This window comes from Heteronotia binoei, chromosome 12, assembly GCF_032191835.1.
Source record: "Heteronotia binoei isolate CCM8104 ecotype False Entrance Well chromosome 12, APGP_CSIRO_Hbin_v1, whole genome shotgun sequence".
NCBI classification, from domain to species: domain Eukaryota; kingdom Metazoa; phylum Chordata; class Lepidosauria; order Squamata; family Gekkonidae; genus Heteronotia; species Heteronotia binoei.
The window spans coordinates 54,963,370-54,982,405 of NC_083234.1; the positions used below are offsets into that span (position 1 = coordinate 54,963,370).

A 19,036-nucleotide genomic window follows, 5' to 3' on the forward strand; every position below is an offset into this window, starting at 1 on the left:
CCAAATCCATTCTTTCTGGATGTGGGAAGAAGGGTGCACATGTACATGACATTCTCTACAGCCAAGTCTCCCTGACCACCTGAAATGCCACAAATGGTAGTGGGCACAAGGCCAGTGGGGAGGATTCCACTGTTTTGACACTCACTTCACAAGCAGCTCATTCTACAAAGATATGCAAAAAGAATGCATTATGCTAAGCAAACACTTGTGTTGTTTTGATGCTGTTCTGCAACCTTTCTTTCCCCTGTGATTGCTGCTAGTCTCCATAGTGCCAGCTATTCCAGTGCTTTGTTTGGTGCTGCTCTCATTACAATCTTTGTAGTATTTGGCCTTATTTGATTGGGAAGATAGATCCCCCCAGGTCATGGTTGGGTCATTACATTACCTTCTTATAAATTACAGAATCACTGGTAGTTCATTCTCTCTTTGCACCTGCATACCTGGATGCAATCTTTTGGTTTTGCAGCCTACCCAGACCATTATCCATAATTCTGTAGCATCCTAGTCATGCAGATGATCTATGTTGCATTTCAACTCATCTTCCAATTCTGAGGAAAGTTGACGAGACAGGAATATTTCTCTCTTTTGCCATGTGTGCTGCAGCGCAGGGAGAAGAGACCTAGGGCTTAAATGCTGGAAATTTAAGGTGAGTTTGGTATCATAAGGCCTGCAGCTTTAGAGAAATGTATCTGGTCCAATTTTGTGGATTTATTGGTTCCAGTCAGTGCAACTAAGAGGATACCAGTCTTCCCTCTAAGCTGAGAGCATGAGCTAGCTCACAGTTTTTTAGCCTCTGGCTCACACATTTTTGTTTTAGCTCATGAAAAATGGCCCCAGAACAAACTAATTTATGCAGTAGCTCACAACTTTAATGCCTCCAAAGATTACTGGTCATAGCTTCAGGGAACATCTCAACCTAACCCTTGTGGGACACATCTCCAGCTTAGAGGCACTTCATGCAAGCTGAAAGATTCCCAAAACAATCTCTCTCCCACATGCCGGAGACCAAAGTCCCCTGACCATAGCTAATGAGATGCCAGTTGTTGAGGGCTTGGACATGTTTGCATGGTCTGGAACTCATTTTGGACTCCATCAGCTGTATCCAATTCCTGTTCACTCTGAAGCCTGCAAGTGCTACTGCTTGAACATATGAACATATGAAGCTGCCTTATACTGAATCAGACTCTTGGTCCATCAAAGTCAGTATTGTCTTCTCAGACTGGCAGTGGCTCTCCAGGGTCTCAAGCTGAGTTTTTTTCACACCTCTTTGCCTGGAACCTTTTTTGGAGATGCCAGGGATCGAACCTGGGACCTTCTGCTTCCCAAGCAGATGCTCTACCACTGAGCCACCGTCCCTCCCCAAGTCATTGCTTGAGCTTCAATGACACCTTAAAGCCACGATACAAGAGAAATTAGCTGCAAGGAAGTTAGCAATCACACAATAGTTCTGGAATTTATGGATCTATTGCTTTATTTGTTTAGATTAGAGAATACCTGTCTCATAAATCTGTATAAAGCACCTAAGGCAGGCTACCACCCCCAGATTCCAGGGGAAGGAACTTTAGCTCTGGGGTAGACCATTAGCTTGTTGTGCAGAAGGTCTTCCGTTCAATCCCTGACATCTCCAGTTAAAAAGGACGAGACAGCTGATCACATAACAGACCTTTTCCTAAGACGCATTTTGCATTATACATGTACATCCCCAGATCTAGCAGGATCCAAAAGGAGATCGCAGAGCTGGGAAAACCAGAGCTAGGAGAACCACTGCCAGGCAGACTAGACAGTAACTGCTGGACCAAAGGTCTGATTCAGGATAAGGTCTGATTCCTGTGTGTTTTCACATCTGCATTTTTCATCTCTCCATGGAAGCTAAGAGACAGTATCTGGTTAATTTAATTAATTTAATTTACAGCTATACTTGAGTTAGTTACAGCTATACTTGAGTCCATAGATGTTCCAGGCTAGGTCAACCTTGTCATGTCTTAAACTAAAAAGGGTCAGCTCTGGAATCAGAGGTCTATTTGGTTTGGAATGAATGGCGGGGAGGCATCAGGCTTTGAAGGGAAGAGTACTATGCTAAAGACTTCTAGTGTATGAGCGTCAAGCAATGTTTCATATTACTATAACTGTCTATGTTTATCAGAATACAACTGCTATACTGAAAGCATTATGATTCTAGAGAAGAAAAGTAGAAATACTTAGTGGGCATATTAGGGCTAGATAGAGAGCCAAAACCTAACACTGTCAGAGTATTATAGGAGTGTGAAAAACAGAAGCTGTCAGAAAGTTGAATTAAGAAGCAAAAGGAAAATTTGAGAGGGGAGGAGTGTGTGAAGTGAAAGAGTGACACCTCAGTCAGAAGTTAATACTATCCATTAAACAGCTTGAAATCAATACGCTTATTGTACGAATAAAGTTTTATTAAATTGAATATCTTAATGTGGCTTCAACCCCCCTCTATTTTGGAATGCACAGCTACTTCATTCACCTGAAATGGTGTCGTTTGGTTCACTCCCTGCCTCTCTTGGCTCTTCACAAAGAAAGGTAGAGGCAGGAGGTTTGGCAGTGGCCTGGCAGATTGTCTCCTGCCAAAGCACTGGGGATGCCCCTGCCTGCTGCAGAGTATGCTGCCAGGAAAACAAGTGTCCACCCCTCTTGGCAGGTTAATGGGCTTCCACCAAGCTCCAAAAATTCTTCTTTCAGAATGTGAAATAGTAAGAATTACCCATGCTTAAAGAAGTCTCCTCCATATATCTCTGTATAAATCACTGTTCTGGGGAGCCAGTTTGGTATAGTGCTCAAGAGTGGCAAACTCCAGTCTAGAGAACAAAGTTTGATTCCCCACTCCTCCTCCACATGAAGCCAGCCGGGTGACCTTGAGTCAGTCACAGTTCCCTCAGAACTCTCTCAGCCTCGCCTACCTCACAAGCTGCCTATTGTGGGGAGAGGAAGGAAAAGGTGATTGCAACCTGCTTTGAGACTCCTTTAGGTAGAAAAAAGCTGTTTGCTTTCAGACTGGAAAGAGGTGAACTGTGAGTCTTACACATCTGTGCAGTAAGCAATCCCTTCCAAGAAACAGCATGCAACCTACTCTAGTACTAGCTGCTGTGAATTTGGCTACCAAAAACATACAGACCTGCCCAAAGTGTCAGTCACATGCTCAACCCAATTTCCAATGCATCAGAGGAATTCACCTTAAACAGCACTCATTCACTCCATTGCAAGGAGAAGGAGCTTCTGATTTTTCTCCCACCCCACTTTGACTTGTGCAAAACACAGCAGGGAAGTTTTCTATCCCTTTCCTCTAGTTCAGGACATGTAGAGCCAGAGAAATGGGGAGGGGAGCCCTGCTACCACCATTTCTACTAGCAAAATCAGGGTAGGAGGGAAAGCATAGTCCCCCCCCACCCCAATAGCATTCCCTTGCAGCACTGAGCATATGAGCACTGCATAAGATTTCTGGTAGAATCCTGAAAGTGTATGACAGCGTCCCATTGACAGGGGCCAAGCTCTGTAGCTTTCATAAAGAAATTGCTCTCACCAGTCCTCTTTTCATAGTGAATGTTGTTTGCAGGGAACTGCATGGATGTGACATGATTCATGTATTTTTCTTTCACAGTATCTGACGCTTGAGGTTCCCTGCCTTCAAATCCAAATAAAAAGATATGGTAAAGGTTCATTTTGAGTAGGCCCCATCCCCTGCTCAGAACTCTTGCTTTGGCCTCCTCCACATGTACTGTCTTGCTAGTAGGAAGTGGAGTCTAGCCACACCAAGGCAGTAGTGACCAGTTCAGTAATGGTACCATCTGCCATTTGTGCTACTAAACACAGTATGCTACCCTGTGGTGGCAAATATGGTTGGCCCTGTGGGCTGCATGGCTGCCCCTCGTGAGCTTGGTGAGGACCAGACAGCTTTCTTTCCATCAAGAGCTGTCCATTGGAGAATGCCATAACATGGAGAGCTGTGTGATATAGCAATCCTGGACCAGAGAAACTGTGAGTTCCACCTATGAAATCAATTCAATGGCTCAGGAACGGTAGTCCTAGGGACAAAAATATCTCTCTGGTTGGTGTATATTTTAAAAGAAAAATGGCATTGGGAAGGGTCATTTGGAAGAGTGGAGAAGTAGCAGATGAGAAGAGGGTAAACCATCCTCTTCTCTTTGCACTACAAATCACGTCCACCCACAATTGCTTTTCCTGACAAGAAGCAGAAGTAGACTCAGATGTCTGTTACACTCATTTGCTTGAAACATACAGTTAGGCCTTTCGGCTACTTTGCCTCACACAAGGCTATTATGAGAAGCAAAACAGAGTTGCTAAAACCTTTGGGATTTCAGATTAAAAGAACTGTCAGAGGGATTTTGAGGAAAGCCAACTCTTTGGCAAAAGTTATTTTTAAAAACTCTCATTTGGGCGGGAGTAAGGAAGATTCTGTGCATCTCTATGCTGGGGCGGGGGGGGGGGGGGGCGGTTGTTGCTGTTGAGGTGCCAAACATGAAAGATCTGAAGAATACTGAAGAAAATAAAGTGTCGATAATGTTACCAGTTTTTCTCACTTTTGGGGGGGGGAGGGAGGAGAGAAGCATGCATATCTAAATCCTTGAGGCACACATAGTTATCCACAAAACTTACTGTAAAGATGCAGAATATGGGTGTCCGCTGCTATAACATGGAAAATGCAGTAACTGCCATAATCTACCTCCACCATGTGTAGGGTGCTCAGATCACCTATATTTAAAAAAGGAAAATCAAAACAGCCATTACACCTGGAGATCTCCCCATACAATGACAGAAGAAGCTTTACACGCAGCACCAGCTGGGTGGTGGAAGGAATGCAAATGGCTCAGGTGGGCACCAAACAGGTCACCAGCACAAAGGCTGTGAGTCATTCCTGTACCCTAGGTGTAATGTACTGAGTGACGAGACGTGTTGAAGGCAACATGCTTTATTAGCGAGTACATCACAAGGCAAGGCACCACGGGCCGGGTCCCGATTATATGCATACCCCGGAACAACCCTCTGTCTGGCCAGGTCCAATCCTGGCCAGTTAAACTTACCGCCACAGATCTTGATTGGCAGAGCGTATTTGTGGAGCTACATCCGGGGACCAGTGGACTTCCACTGGTCACCTCCATAGCGTCCGCTGTGTTGTAATTTCAGGACTGAATGCAAGACACAACACTCCTCCCCCCCTAGTTCAAGACACGAAGTCTTTCAAGTAGGCTGGCACCCTGTGTTCCCAGGTCAACCTCCTCAGGGTTATTTGGGGAGTTGGAGCGGCTGCCGTGGCTGGCGGGGCGGCTGGTTCCTCGTGGTGGGGTGACGCCAGAAAAGGGCTGTCCGTCGCCTGTTGCTGTTCTGGAATCTCCTCTCTGAGGGGGGTGCTCCCTCCGCTGTGGTGCTCTTCCGCCCGCATAGTCAGTGCGGCCGGCATAGGCTGGGCAGCTTCCAGGGGTGTTGCTGTTACTACTACCCCGCTCCCCACTCCCCCGATTGCTATCGGTTCTTCCGGCAATGTGCGATGGTGCAGCTGGTCAATATGTCTCCTTAGGATCTGCCCCCCCCAATGAGACCTCGTAGGAGCGGGACCCGGTGACCCGCAGCACCCGGGCGGCTAACCACTCCGGCCCGCTTGCAAAGTTCTTTGCGTATACCGGATCCCCTAGAAGGAATCCCCTAGCGGCTTTCCTGGTTTCGGGGGAACTGTGGAGGTCCATCACCCAGTCAGGATGCAACCTGTCTAGCCTTGTGATCAACTTCCTCCCCATTAGTAACTTGGCAGGGCTTAACCCGGTGACGGGGTTGGGGGTGATTCTGTTATCAAATAGGAAGGCTGCCAGGCAGTGATCCCAATCTCCCTGTACAATGCAACCTAGGGCCTCTTTAGTGGTGCACACCATACACTCTGCTTGGCTGTTGGTGGCTGGATGGAAAGGGTCGGACCGAATGTGCTGGATGAGGTACCGATTCAAGAACTCCTGGAATTCCCAGGAGGTGAAAGCAGTCCCATTGTCCATGACAAGGGTCTCGGGAATTCCATGAGTACAAAAGACCCTTCGCAAGGCTCTGACCGCTGCCGCAGTGGAGGTTGAAGCTACAGGAATCACTTCCAACCACTTGGTGTATGCATCGACTAAGATAAAGAATATTTGGCCCTGGTATGGCCCCGCAAAGTCTAGGTGTAACCGGGACCACGGCCTCCTGTTGGACTCCCAGCGATGGACAGGGGCACTGGGCAGATCCGGTCGGGACACTTGGCAGTGTTGGCACCTTTGAACCCACCCTTCTATCTCCTCATCCATCCCCGGCCACCATACATAGCTACGTGCCAGGGCCTTCATGCGCACTATCCCCAGGTGTGTTTCGTGTAGGGCTTCCAGCACTTGCTTCTGCAATGTGGGGGGGGGGGGGGAGAACTACCACCCTGCTACCCCAGAGAAGGCACCCCTTGTGCATGGACAGTTCTTCTCTGTGTGATGCGAATGCCCTGAATTCTGCTTCCAGTTTGCCCACAGGCCACCCCCTTCCCACCCAGTCTAAAACGCATGTGAGGATGCGGTCTCTACCCATGGCCCTAGCTATCTCAGCAGCGTGGAGGGGCCTCTCTGGTAGAGTCTCTATGAGCATCACATGCTGGGCGGACCGATGCCTACTCGACCGCATCGACTAGCCTGTAGGTAATGAACTTGCCCCTCACCACCCCAGATAAGGTCAGGGTGTTGGTCCTAATTGAGGGCGCTCCATGCCTAATGGAGCTGGACTTGGGCTCCTCCATCTCCATAATTTCGGAGGAGTCTCTAAGAAAACTTTGTCCCCTTGGCCGGCCCCGGCTGCAACTGGCAGACTTCATACTGCAGAGATACGTAGCCTGGTCAGGATGCAACCTGTCTAGCCTCGTGATCAACTTCCTCCCCATTAGTAACTTGGCAGGGCTCACCGGGGACCCCATCCCCAGGAACCAGGTATGCAAAATGATAACATTTGCGATAACAAGGGTTATTTGAAGGAACAATAGTTTCTGCATATTCTCGGTTCTCTAGAACCCTCTGTACATTGCAACCTATTCTGCAGAAGTCTAAGGAGGTAATCATTTAACACAGATGCCTTCAGTGATGTGGGTAGTGGTTCACAAAGGGCAATAGTGCTATTGGATGCTGACTTCTGAGTGCTGGTTGAAAGTTGCATGTGAAAGTATTTATAGTAGGGAACAAATTCAGCTGTCATCTTTATTGTTAGCTAATACTAGGATTCAAAATCTTCTTCTACATGTAGATCTATATGTTTATCCCTTATATGCCTCCTTTACTCATAATGTTAATTTAAAGTGCAATATCTTAGATGGAATGGGCTACATACTCCCGCGCGCGCGCGCTGTAATTTTGGGTCTATGTCTATTCCAAACCTCCAGTGTATTGTTAATGAATAAATTGTCTTTTCATAATAATTATGCTCTACCTGAGAGCCCCTCTTCCGTTTACCTTCTAGCTACATCTACCATTGATATGGAAAAACCAACTCCACCTAAGAGTTTCCACCCACTTGCTTTTCTCTTCTATTACTGGGACTATCAGGAGCATGTTAGGAAGTTTTTAGGTTTATTTGGGTTTCTTGTTTTTGTTTGTTTGCTTTTTGGAGGGGTTTTGAATCACCAAATGTCTCTCTCTGCCATGGCTGGAGCTATGCAGTGGACACAAGACCGATAAATTCCAGTTAATGTTCCTACAGGTCAATATAATAATGTACATGTGCACAGCACTATTGACATAGATACATCCTTGTGATTAACAGGGGTTTCCCCCTGAAAGCTTAATGAGAAAAGCTGTCTATCCCAAGTCAATTCTTAATACAAATGCTCCCATATTTTGCAGCCCCACTTTTGAGTCAGCCATTCCTGTTTTGACTTTGCTTTCTTCCTTGTGCAAAAAGTTGTAGCTCTTTTATTTTTATTTCATTTTCTGTCTCTATGATTATATTTTTCCTATTGCAATATTAATTTCATATCCATGTGCATGTAAATGAAGTAGGATGCAGAGAAGGCCAATGCAATCTGCTGCTTATGCTTCTCACTGTTTATGCTTCTCAGACTCTGCTTATGATTCTCATCTGGGACTGCCAAACTGGGGGGGGGGGGGGGCGCGACACAGGAGAGTTGGCAATCACCTGACAAGTCACAATGCTTGGCTGGGGAGGGGGCAGGTTCAGCTGGGTAGGCCACATGCTGTACCCATGCAAGGCTGGATTAACAATTAGGCCAAGTAGGCAATGGCCTATGGGCCCCCACACCTTTAGGGGCCCTGGGCTGGCTCTCCCCCCCAGTTTTTCCCCTGCTTACGGCCCTCCCAGCCTGCCGAACAGCCAGCAACTGAGCCTCTCTTTGCCTGACTTGCCTGGTGTGCCTGCTGCTGGTAGAGGCACCAAATTTGCAGCATAGCATCTGATGACTCTCCTCAAAATGCTCTCCAAGTTTCAAAAAGATTGGACCAGAGGGTCCAGTTCTATGAGCCCCAAAAGAAGGTGCCCCTATCCATTATTTCTAATGTAGAGAAGGCATTTAAAAGATGTGCAGTTCCTTTAAATGTGTTGGCCAGAACTTCCTTTGGAGTTCAATTGTGCTTGTCACAACTTTGCTTATGGCTCCACCCCCAATGTCTCCTGGCTCCACCCCCAAAGTCCCCAGATATTTCTTGAATTGGACTTGGCAACCCTAGTCCAGGGATTCAGGCAGGCAAACTCCCCCCCCCCCCCCAGCATTACTTGGGAAATCTTTTCACTAGAGGGAGAACCAGGCTCTTTATCTATATACCTCCCCAATCTTTCTTTTGTTTAATATGGTGGATGGGGAGTTTACAAATATACCAGCAGAGAGATGGAACGGGTTTGCCCAGAAACCCTGAGCCTTCATCCCAGGCAGGAATATCTTTCAGTTCCTTCCCATTTTCTCCAAGGCACACACCACACCAGGCATCCAATATGCAGACTCTTAATCTGTTTTATTAATAGCATGAGGGGCCTTCTGTCCCAAGTCTGAGTGGGCAAGGTCAAAACCACATGGCACAGGAAAGGGAGTTTATCATGTCACTGCTGGAATCTCCTGGGGAATCGGCAGAAGACGCCTGAAAGACAAAGAGGATGGGGGTGAACACATGAATCTGATTCATACCAAGTTAGATCACTAGTCTTTCCGTTCCTCTGTCTCCTCAGTTCTCCAGGCTCTAACAGAAAGAACAGATTCCACCTAAGATCTTTAACTGTAGGTGCTGCCATTGATTGGACCTGGAGCCTTCTGCATACCAGAAGCCGCTAATTAAGATACCAAAATGGGCGTTTGAGGGAGAACTTGGCTGGAAGTTTCAGTTAGCTTATGAGGAAGTTGCAGGAGCAGTGGAACACAATCAAAGCCGGAGTTTGTGTGAAGGCAAAAATTTTTCCTTCAGAAGCAACGGAGGGACTCCTGTGGAACTTTATTATTGAGTCCTAGTACTCTGTTTAAAAAATTAAGAGACTGTGTGGGGTCCTCCCTGTAATACTGTATTTGAGACTCTTGTTTGTCTTTAATTTCTACTGTATGAATGCATGCCCACTTTTGTAGGCTGTTCATTATATGATAATATAATTTACTTAATTTTGTATATACTAGTCAAGAGTGTTTGTTTTTGCACAATATTTTGGTTATTTTTGTATTCTGCATACCAAGCAGCTGCACCATTAATGAGAGATGTACTTTCTGAAGCAGAAGACAATGCAGAAGCCAATTTCAAAGAGCTCTGAGAGAGAGCAGAGAAGAAGTGCTACAAGGGTGAGGTTTGGCTTTCTAAACAGCTGGGGAAGTTGCTGATAATTTCTGAGTCTGTGACAGTGTGATTGCTGAAAATTCTGAGTTTGTGGTTGCTGGGGAACTGCTGTTTGTTTGGTTTGAGTGGGCTGAAGGTGATTGTTGCTGATTGATTAGGGGTGGCTGTGTTCCCCACCCTTTTTGCATTATTAAGCTGCGCCTTGCGAGAGGCGCGAGCCGAAGGGCGAGAGCTAAAGGGCTCTTGGCCTGTGGCTCTTGGCCTGGGGGCTGTGTAAGGACCAGGAACCCAGATCCCTATTTTCCTTGTGTTTCCAATCAGGTAAGTAGACCCTCCAGAAAGAGAGCCACATAAACAAACAGATTTAAAAGGGGACTGTATATTTTAAAAAAGATATCATGAAGGTAGAATGCCAGCAGGGAGGTGGGGGCTTGCCAGTGTTTTGCACTGAGTGTCATATGTATGACTATCTGCCCACAGAACAGAAGTCTTGGGTGTGTGCTCGATGCAAGGAGCTCCTGGTCCTCAGGGAACGAGTACGTATCCTTGAGGCCGAGGTGACTGACCTGGAGAAGCAGAGACAGCCAGTTAGGCACTCGGGGAAGACTCTCAGGGATGTATTAGATGAGCCTCACTCTGAACGTGGCAGCCCCGTTGCTGCCAGAGAGCATGAGGGTCGAGAGGGAACCGGGCACCATGTTGAGGATAAGGGGAATGTGCCCTCAGTAGGGACCTCTTCTTCAGTTGGTGAGTGGGTATCCTTTCGCGCCAAAGAACCATCCCTGGGCAGGAAGAGAGGGGGGGTCTTGGTAGTTGGTGATTCGATCCTTAAGCAAATAGACAGCTGGGTGGCAAAACCACGTACTGACTGTATGGTGACTTGCCTGCCTGGTGCGAAGATAGCGGACATTACGCGTGTAGTAGATAGGCTGATAGACAGTGCTGGGGAGGAGCCAGTGGTCATGGTGTATGTTGGCACCAACGATGTCGGGAAATGCAGTCATGACGTCATGAAGGAAAATTTTAGGCTGCTAGGCGGGAGACTTAAGGCCAGGACCTCCAAGGTAGCCTTCTCAGAAATGCTACCTGTTCCACGTGCGGGGCTGGAAAGACAGGCACAAATTAAAAGTCTCAATGTGTGGATGAGATGGTGTAGGGAGGAAGGGTTTAAGTTTGTTAGGCACTGGGATGCTTTCTGGAACAAGCGAGAGCTGTACAAAAGAGACAGTCTCCACTTGTCCCCAGATGGAACCAAGCTGTTGGAGCTTAAAATCAAAAAGGTGGCAGAGCAGTTTTTAAACTAAATCTTGGGGGAAAGCCGACAGGAGATGAAATGTCTCTGGTTTGGGAGGACTCATCTCAAAGAGATGAAGGGTTAGCTGTTACTTTTCTACCGGGTAATGGATCAGAGTTGTCCACTGAGATGGTGACAAACAGTATGGACTGTCTGTCAAAGTCTCGAGGCGGCAGGAGGAAGGTTACGGACCTAGCTTGCCTGGGAAATTATGGATGTTTGTATACAAATGCTAGAAGTGTTAAAAATAAAATTGGTGAGCTGGAATGTTTAGTGTTGGGAAAAAACATGGACATTGTGGGAATTTCAGAAACTTGGTGGAATGAGGAGAATCAGTGGGACACGGTGATTCCTGGATATAAGTTATATCAGAAGGATAGGGAGGAAAGGGTTGGAGGTGGGGTGGCTCTGTATGTCAGAGAGGGTATACAGTCCAGTAAGACTGAGGTCAGAGAATTCGATTCCCTTCTAGAAATGCTTTGGGTTGAAATAGAGGGCCCCAAAGGAAATTTAACTATGGAAGTTTGTTATCGCCCACCAAATCAAAAGATAGAGGACAATTATAATATGATGGAAGGATTAAAGATAGTGACTAAACGTAAAAACTGTGTCGTAATTGGTGCTTTTAACAACTTGCAGATTGATTGGGTCAATATGTGTTCAGGTCGAGAGAAAGAGATTAAGTTTCTAGATGCTTTCAATGACTGTGCTGTGGAGCAAATGGTCACAGAACCTACCAGGGGTGGGGCGATCCTGGATTTGGTCCTAAGTAATGCCCAAGACTTGGTGAGAGATGTAAAGGTGATCGCACCGCTTTGGAGCAGTGACCATAACGTTATTGATGTCACCATTTGTATAAATAGGGAGTTGTCCCAAAAGACCAGCACAATCACGTTTAACTTTAAAAGGGGTAAATTCTCTGAGATGAGGAGGCATGTGAGGAGGAAACTGAAAGGAAAGGTAAATACAATCAAAACCCTTGGGGAAGCTTGGAGGCTATTTAAAACTACAATCCTAGAAGCTGAGATAAAATATATACCATAAGTTAGGAAAGGCACAAACAGGTATAAGAGAAGGCCTGCATGGTTAACAAACAAAGTAATGGAAGCTGTAAAAGGTAAGAAGGACTCCTTTAAGTGGTAGAAAGCTAGTCCAAGTGAGATTAATAAAAGAGAACACAAGCTGTGGCAAATCAAATGCAAGACTGTGATCAGGCAGACAAGTAATGCACATTGGGCCAAGAATCCCAGCTACAAATACAAGATGATGGGTTATGAACTGGCAGAGATAAATCAATAGTGCGGTCTCGTTTGGAGTACTGTGTGCAATTCTGGTCACTGCACCTCAAAAAGGATATTATAGCATTGGAAAAAGTCCAGAAAAGTGCAACTAGAATGATTAAAGGTTTGGAACACTTTCCCTATGAAGAAAGGTTAAAACGCTTGGGGCTCTTTAGCTTGGAGAAACGTCGACTATGGGGTGACATTATAGAGGTTTACAAGATTATGCATGGGATGGAGAAAGTAGAGAAAGAAGTCCTTTTCTCCCTTTCTCACAATACAAGAACTCGTGGGCACTCCATGAAATTGCTGAACAGTCAGGTTAAAACGGATAAAAGGAAGTACTTCTTCACCCAAAGGGTGATTAACAAGTGGAATTCACTGCCACAGGAGGTGGTTGTGGCTACAAGCATAGCCAGCTTCAAGAGGGGATTGGATAGTAATATGGAGCAGAGGTCCATCAGTGGCTATATTTTAGCCACTGTGTGATACAGAGTGTTGGACTGGATGGACCATTGGCCTGATCCAACATGGCTTCTCTTATGTTCTTATGTTCACCCCCTAGATTCTCACCAACTACAGGCTACTTCATTGTTATCTGGTGCCATTAAAAAAATGCAGCACAAAAATGAGTAAAATTGCCTGGCACCAACTGCATTGCATATTCTGCCTCTGATAGGCACAGGAAAGGATAAAAATTACATCAAGCAAAAAGTCATGGTGACAAAATTCTCAGACTCACTGAAATAATAACTACTTTCCTGCTCAGCAGCTAGATATGGCAGACAAACTGGTGTGGGTTATGGCAAACCATGCAAAATCCAGCAGGAGACTGGCAAAGGAAGTTTTAAAAGTCTGTCTATTGGTTTTAGGATGCCCAAGAGGTACAGTGTTTCAGAAATTTCTCCTGATTCATCTTTGCTGTCATAAGGACTAGAAACTTTTTTTAAAAGGAATCAGAGACTCTTTCACACACACACTGTTCTGTTTTTGTTTTCATTACAGAGTCTGCATTTGGATAAAATTTTCTCAGAACTGCATGTATGGATGACACATAATATACTAACTCCCCAAAACAGTCTGTGGCGTGCAGGCAGGAATAAGAGTAGATCATTTTACTAGTCAAGGTCAGTAGGCTTTGAAAACATACCAAGCCAAGAGAGATACAAGATTTTAATGACACACTTAACAAGTATCTTCCCTGCAATGTGAGCTCAGAATTGCAATTTGCATTATATTCATCATTGTCCGTAAAGTGAATACCTTTAAAATCCAAAGCAACCCTAGGGATTTAATTGGGGAAGGTAAACTGGTATCATCTTCTGTACCTTTTTTTTCCCTCTGATTCAAACTGATCATTGTGGGGAAACACTTCAAAACCAGCCCCACTGCCCTAAAAAATGTCACATGTGTTACTCTGACAATGTATTAATGACTTTAAACTCACCTCCTCCCCCTATGCCTCATCTTGACAGGCCACTGTGAAAACAAAATAAAAAGAGGTGCATCGTAGGGTTGCCAGGTCCATGTTGGAAAATACCTGGAGATTTTGGGGGTGGATCCAGGAGAGGGTAGGGTTTGGGAAAGGAAGGGGGCTCAGCATAGTAGAATGCCATAGAGTCCACCCTTCGAAGCAGCCATTCTCTCCAGCAGCAATAGAAATTGGGACCACAGAGGGAAATCTGGAAGCTATTTTCTCCAGGAGAGCTGATCACTGGCAGCTTGAGATCAGTTGTAAAAGCAGGAGATCTCCAGGCTCCACCTGGAGGCTAGCAACCCTAGGTGTATGACTATATTACCATCAAATGCAAAGGAAAGAAACATGCAGGCATGCATTGCTTAATTTCTAACACACACAGAGAGTGGTCAAAGTTCTCAACATATATATATAGTCCATACAAGTGTTTGCTTCTTCTGCCATTTCAAAAATCTAAATTGTTCACTGTTTTAAGCATACAAGAGTAGCATCTTTTCATTCTTACCTCCACTGGAGAAGAAGACAATGTTATCACTCATCATGCCTTGACTCTCTCCAATTGTTGTCAACTGTTGCTTAATCTCTGGACTCACTTCACTGTTCTTGGCTGAAACAAGCAAACAAGCAAGCTCTGACTCTTTCTGACCTTCCACCTCTAGAAAGCAGCCGGCTGAATCAACACACACACACAATCTCCAAAACATGGAGCTCTGGATGAGCATGTGGATGAACTCACCCCTTTAGTTGAGTCTTCCAAAAGAGAGAAGTCTTGGAAAGTTGTGGGTATAAATGCTAATTCCAGTGGCTATTGGTGGTGCCCCCCAACTTAAAACATGATGGACGGTGTTCAGCTTGGACCACAGAGTACCCCATATCACCCAGCTACAACATTAGTTCCTTACCAGAATGGGAGGAGAGAAAGCCAGAAAACATTTCATCTGGGTCATCTTGCCTTGAGTGCTCATAGCACAAAGGTTCATCAAGGTGTCTCTCAGATGTTAACTGGATTTGTAATAGATTCACATTCATCTGGTGTGGAAGTTGTACATTGAGGAAGCAAACAGAGTATATTTCTCATGAGGCTCCAGCCCTTAATCATGGAAACAGCTGGCCCTCTCCACAAACATATGCACACACTGGTTGGGAGGGGAATGACACGATGCGTGCTTTCCCCCTTCACCAGGCATTGTCCTTATCCAAATACTCTTGTTCAGTCCTCTGTCAACTGCTACCTCATCATTTAAAAATCCGTTCCTATTTTTCAAAGTATGTTCTGTCTTTGAGGCTGTATAGGTATGACTTTTGTTTACCCTAGAATCTTACCCTAGTTGTACCAGTCATAGCAGTTTCTGCCAGCTTAAGCCTGTTCCAAAATAAACCTCCCTCCCTCCCAGGCTATCAAAATTTAAGAAAACTCATGGGATTATCTGCTAACAATTAATTCCCATTGAGTAAATATCAGAAAGCCATTCTGAGTCATTAGCAGGGGACGCTTTGTAGAAAAATAGGTGGTGGAGCTCATCCAGGGATTGTTATCAGCTGCACCTACTATTCAATGGACAACGTGGGGAGGAGGAGGGTGAACTCTTAGGTTCAGGAGCTGTGCTCCTGTGAGTGCCTGCTGAATCCAAGGCCTGGTCATTAGCATAATTAAAAAATGGACCCAGATGCATGAGAAAGAAAAAGCTACATTTAAAAACAAAATCCTGAGAAACACATGACAATAGTTGTGTCAGTTTTACTACTGGGGATCATGTATTTTGTGATTCAGATAGTCTGCCGTAGTTAAAAGAACCATGGGTTAAAAGAACCCATGTGAGTCCCTATTGTTCATACCAAACCAGCAGGCTTCCCAAATTCAGATGCATTCCTAGAGTTGAAACAAAGAAAGGAGATAACCAGCCAGGATTTCTCCTTCTGACAGGCCTGATCACAAGTAATGTAGTCCACAAGTAATGAGAGTTTGTCATGATTAAGGGGTTACATTAAATTCTGCACATACACCTGCAAAACAGTTGCCTCAATATTTAGTTCAGTTCAGAGAAAACAATGGAAGTTTTATTTTAAAAACATACCTGTTTATTGAATACTCAGATTGCATGCTTAGACTATTCAGGACAGAAGCAAATTTGATGGTGAGGGGAATGGGTGAAGAACAGTGCCTGGTTCATAATAGACCACCTGAACATTATGACAAAATCAGCTAGCCTGTGTCATCAAGGTTAGGGCCATAGTGATGGGTTCTATATATTAAAATAAACACACACACACACCCCAGGACAAGAAACTGTTCGGTTTTGTTTGTTTGAAGCAGTGGTTAAGTGCACAGACTCTAATCTAGAAGAACTGGATTTGATTCCCCACTCCTTCATATGCACCTGCTGATGTGACTTGAGTCAGTCACAAGTTCTCACAGAGCTGTTCTGCTCAAGAGCAGTTCTGGGAGAGCTCTCTAAACTCCAACTACCTCACAGGGTGTCTGTTGTGGGGAGAGGAAGGGAAAGGAGATTGTAAGCCACTCTGAGACTCCTTTGGGTAATAAAGGGCAGGGTATAAATCCACACACAAAAACCTTTATTGGTATATATAAAAATATAAAATAGAGAGAGTCAGTCAGGTTACAGATTAGGACAGTAAAAAATCCATACAGAATAAAATTAGGATTACAAGATAAAAACAAAGTAGCAACATAGTAAAACCTGATAAATAGTACTACTTATCAGGATGAGTAACCATAGTTCTATAAAGAAACTTTGCTACTAATTCAGTTATTTCCAAATTAGAATTATCAAGCAAAAAAAGAACCTTAAAATCATCAGAGGTCTCTAAAATTTGGGCTAATATGGGATATAAAAGATCCCAGTGGAACACCCAATAGAGAGGACACTGGAGAAGAACATGGACAGTCTCAACACAATCCATGAATCCAATCTCCTCCTCTTCCTCCTCTTCATCAGTTTCCTCTTCTTCAATCAATAAATGAAAAACTGGAAGGAAGAGGAATACAGATACATTCTGCTACCAACTCCTACATCACATGTTGCCAAATAAATCATGTTCAAGTGGATGGGAAACTTCTGGAGACACTTTTGGTTGGTAGGGGCCCAGTATCATTAAGTTGTAGCACAGCAAACATTTTGTTAATTACGTTCTGGAGTTGCCATAAGGTGGCTAAGATATGTTTTAAATAAATAAATAAAGCCAATGGAAGATGGGCCCATAACTGTTTTGTGTGTGTGTCTCTGTCTCTTATGCAGTACCAGAAATGGCTGCTGAAGTTCAATGCTTGGTGGGTCCCCTGCGCTGGAAGGCTGCCTCTTCCTTAGCCCCTCTGCCATACTTCACTCTCAAGTCAGGAATGTTAACTGAATCTCAGCTCTTAAGATCAGTGCTGGAAAGAGAGCAAGCAGGCTTGACAAGTGGGGCCAAGGCACAGGTTGTAGGGTGTCGTGCTCTGGGTACCTCCCCCGGTCTCCCGGCACCGCCGTCGCCCCTCCCGGGCACTCTGGGGCATTCCCCGGAGGTCTCAGAAACAGGGGTGGGAGCCAGGTTACTTCACCTCAGGCCCCCCGTTCCCCTCTGGCTGTGCACGGACTCCTTTCTCTCTCTCAGGAGGCAGCCCCACTGTGCACTTGCCAGCTTCCTCCCTGACCTCCTCCTTCCCTCCCTTTATCCCCCCGTCTGAGTCCTCCCCCCTCCTGGGTTCTGCCCCTCTCTGGCTCCTCCCCCCCTTCAAAGCCCCAGACGCCCGGGAGAGGCGCGCCGGGGCTGGGCTGCCTGGGCGTGCCTCGGGCGTCTCGGACTTCTGCAGCGTGCTGGGGTGTGGCGTCTCTCGCCACCACGGGTCAGGCGGCTCTCCTCCTCTTCGCCCAGCGCTGGGCTCAGCTTCTCCCTCCTGCTTCTCGACGTCTCCCTCTGGCCGGGCTCCTCGGACCCGGAGACGGGCGCGGTGGCTGAGAGGCGCCATTCGGGCGGCTGTTGGCACTCCGTCAGCCCAGGTGAGGGGGGGCCGCCGCGGGGGCTTGGGAAGGCGTGGGAGGCGCAGGGGGTCCCCCTTGCGTAGTCCTCGCCCGGGCTGGGCGGGACATAGGGGTTTTCAGAACTTGCTCCTCTGGGGACAGAGGGGGTGGCAGGAAGCCAGAGTGCTCACAATTTGGAGCTCAATGGGGCCCAGGATCCAGTCTTTGATGGCTTGATACTAGACAGATTAGGAAGAAGATATTAGGCTGCTAGTTTGGCCTGCTGCAGTGCCTTCTAGCTTCCTGAGAAAGGTGCTTTGCTCAGCCTCAGAATAGATAGGGGAGGAGGGATTTGTAGGCATCCTGCCTCCTCACCATCAGGACTTAATTGAAAGCATGCCCAGCAGCCATTGTGATCATTTCCCCTGAAGATCATTTCAGTTTCCAAGTGCACTCCTGCTTGTATCATAGATCAGATTGCTTTCTTGAATAACAAGCTGATCTTGAGCTCTTCTTTCTAGCTTGCTGGGACATGGTATCCCATTCAATATGTGCTGAAAAACGTAGAGCCAGAGGATGTCCTCACCATTGATGAGGTATTGGAGCCTTCTGATGCAGGAGATCTGGTTTTCAAGATACGCTTCATTCAGTAAGTTCCCTTTTGTTAGTGTGATCATTAACTTCCTTTGTAAAGTGCAATCTGCTCATAAGGTCTGTACATGTGCTGGAAGGACAAACCGACTAGCCATGTTTTCCATCCTAGAGGGTTGCATTCCACAATTAAATTAAGAAGTAAGCATGATTGAAGGAGAGCTGAACTAAATTTGGTACTCAAACTGTTCTCCTTTTACATTTTTCTAGTAAATATGCTTGATTTGTGAATGTTCTGAAAATATTTGGTAGCCGTATGGTAGTATCCTCTATTCACTGTTTTCTGTGTTTTTCCCTGTTTTGCTGTGATCTTTCTGAAGATAAGAATTATTATTCTTGTCTATGGTGCTACACATTTTGTATTGGACTAGGTATCAACACTATGACATCATCCAGAAGAGGGCAATGGGCTGAAGCCTTCAAAAGTGGAGGGAAACCCCACCCAGGCCTGGGCAGCAGCAATTCTAGGAAAACCTCACCAAGGAGGTGCCCCTGGGCCCATCACTTTCAGTCTTCAAGAAGCAACTGAAGTCAGTTGTATTTAGAACCATATATGACTGATTTCTTAATCTATTGGCAGG

General features: G+C 45.8%; 1 protein-coding gene and 2 long non-coding RNA genes across 3 annotated transcripts in view; 2 read left to right on the forward strand and 1 right to left on the reverse strand.

The window, feature by feature from the left end:
* Positions 1-19,036, forward strand: part of LOC132580508 (uncharacterized) — a 205,055-nt gene that overhangs the window by 168,624 nt on the left and 17,395 nt on the right. The gene's annotated exons all lie outside the window — the stretch shown is intronic.
* The window catches only part of LOC132580506 (epididymal secretory protein 4-like), a 137,837-nt gene that overhangs the window by 101,527 nt on the left and 17,274 nt on the right, over positions 1-19,036 (forward strand). The window lies entirely within an intron of this gene.
* On the reverse strand, positions 8,993-14,452 carry LOC132580270 (uncharacterized). The gene is made up of 3 exons (XR_009556041.1): positions 14,351-14,452; positions 13,816-13,847; positions 8,993-9,116 (listed from the first exon to the last, which is right to left on the reverse strand). It is a non-coding gene; the product is annotated as an uncharacterized LOC132580270 (long non-coding RNA).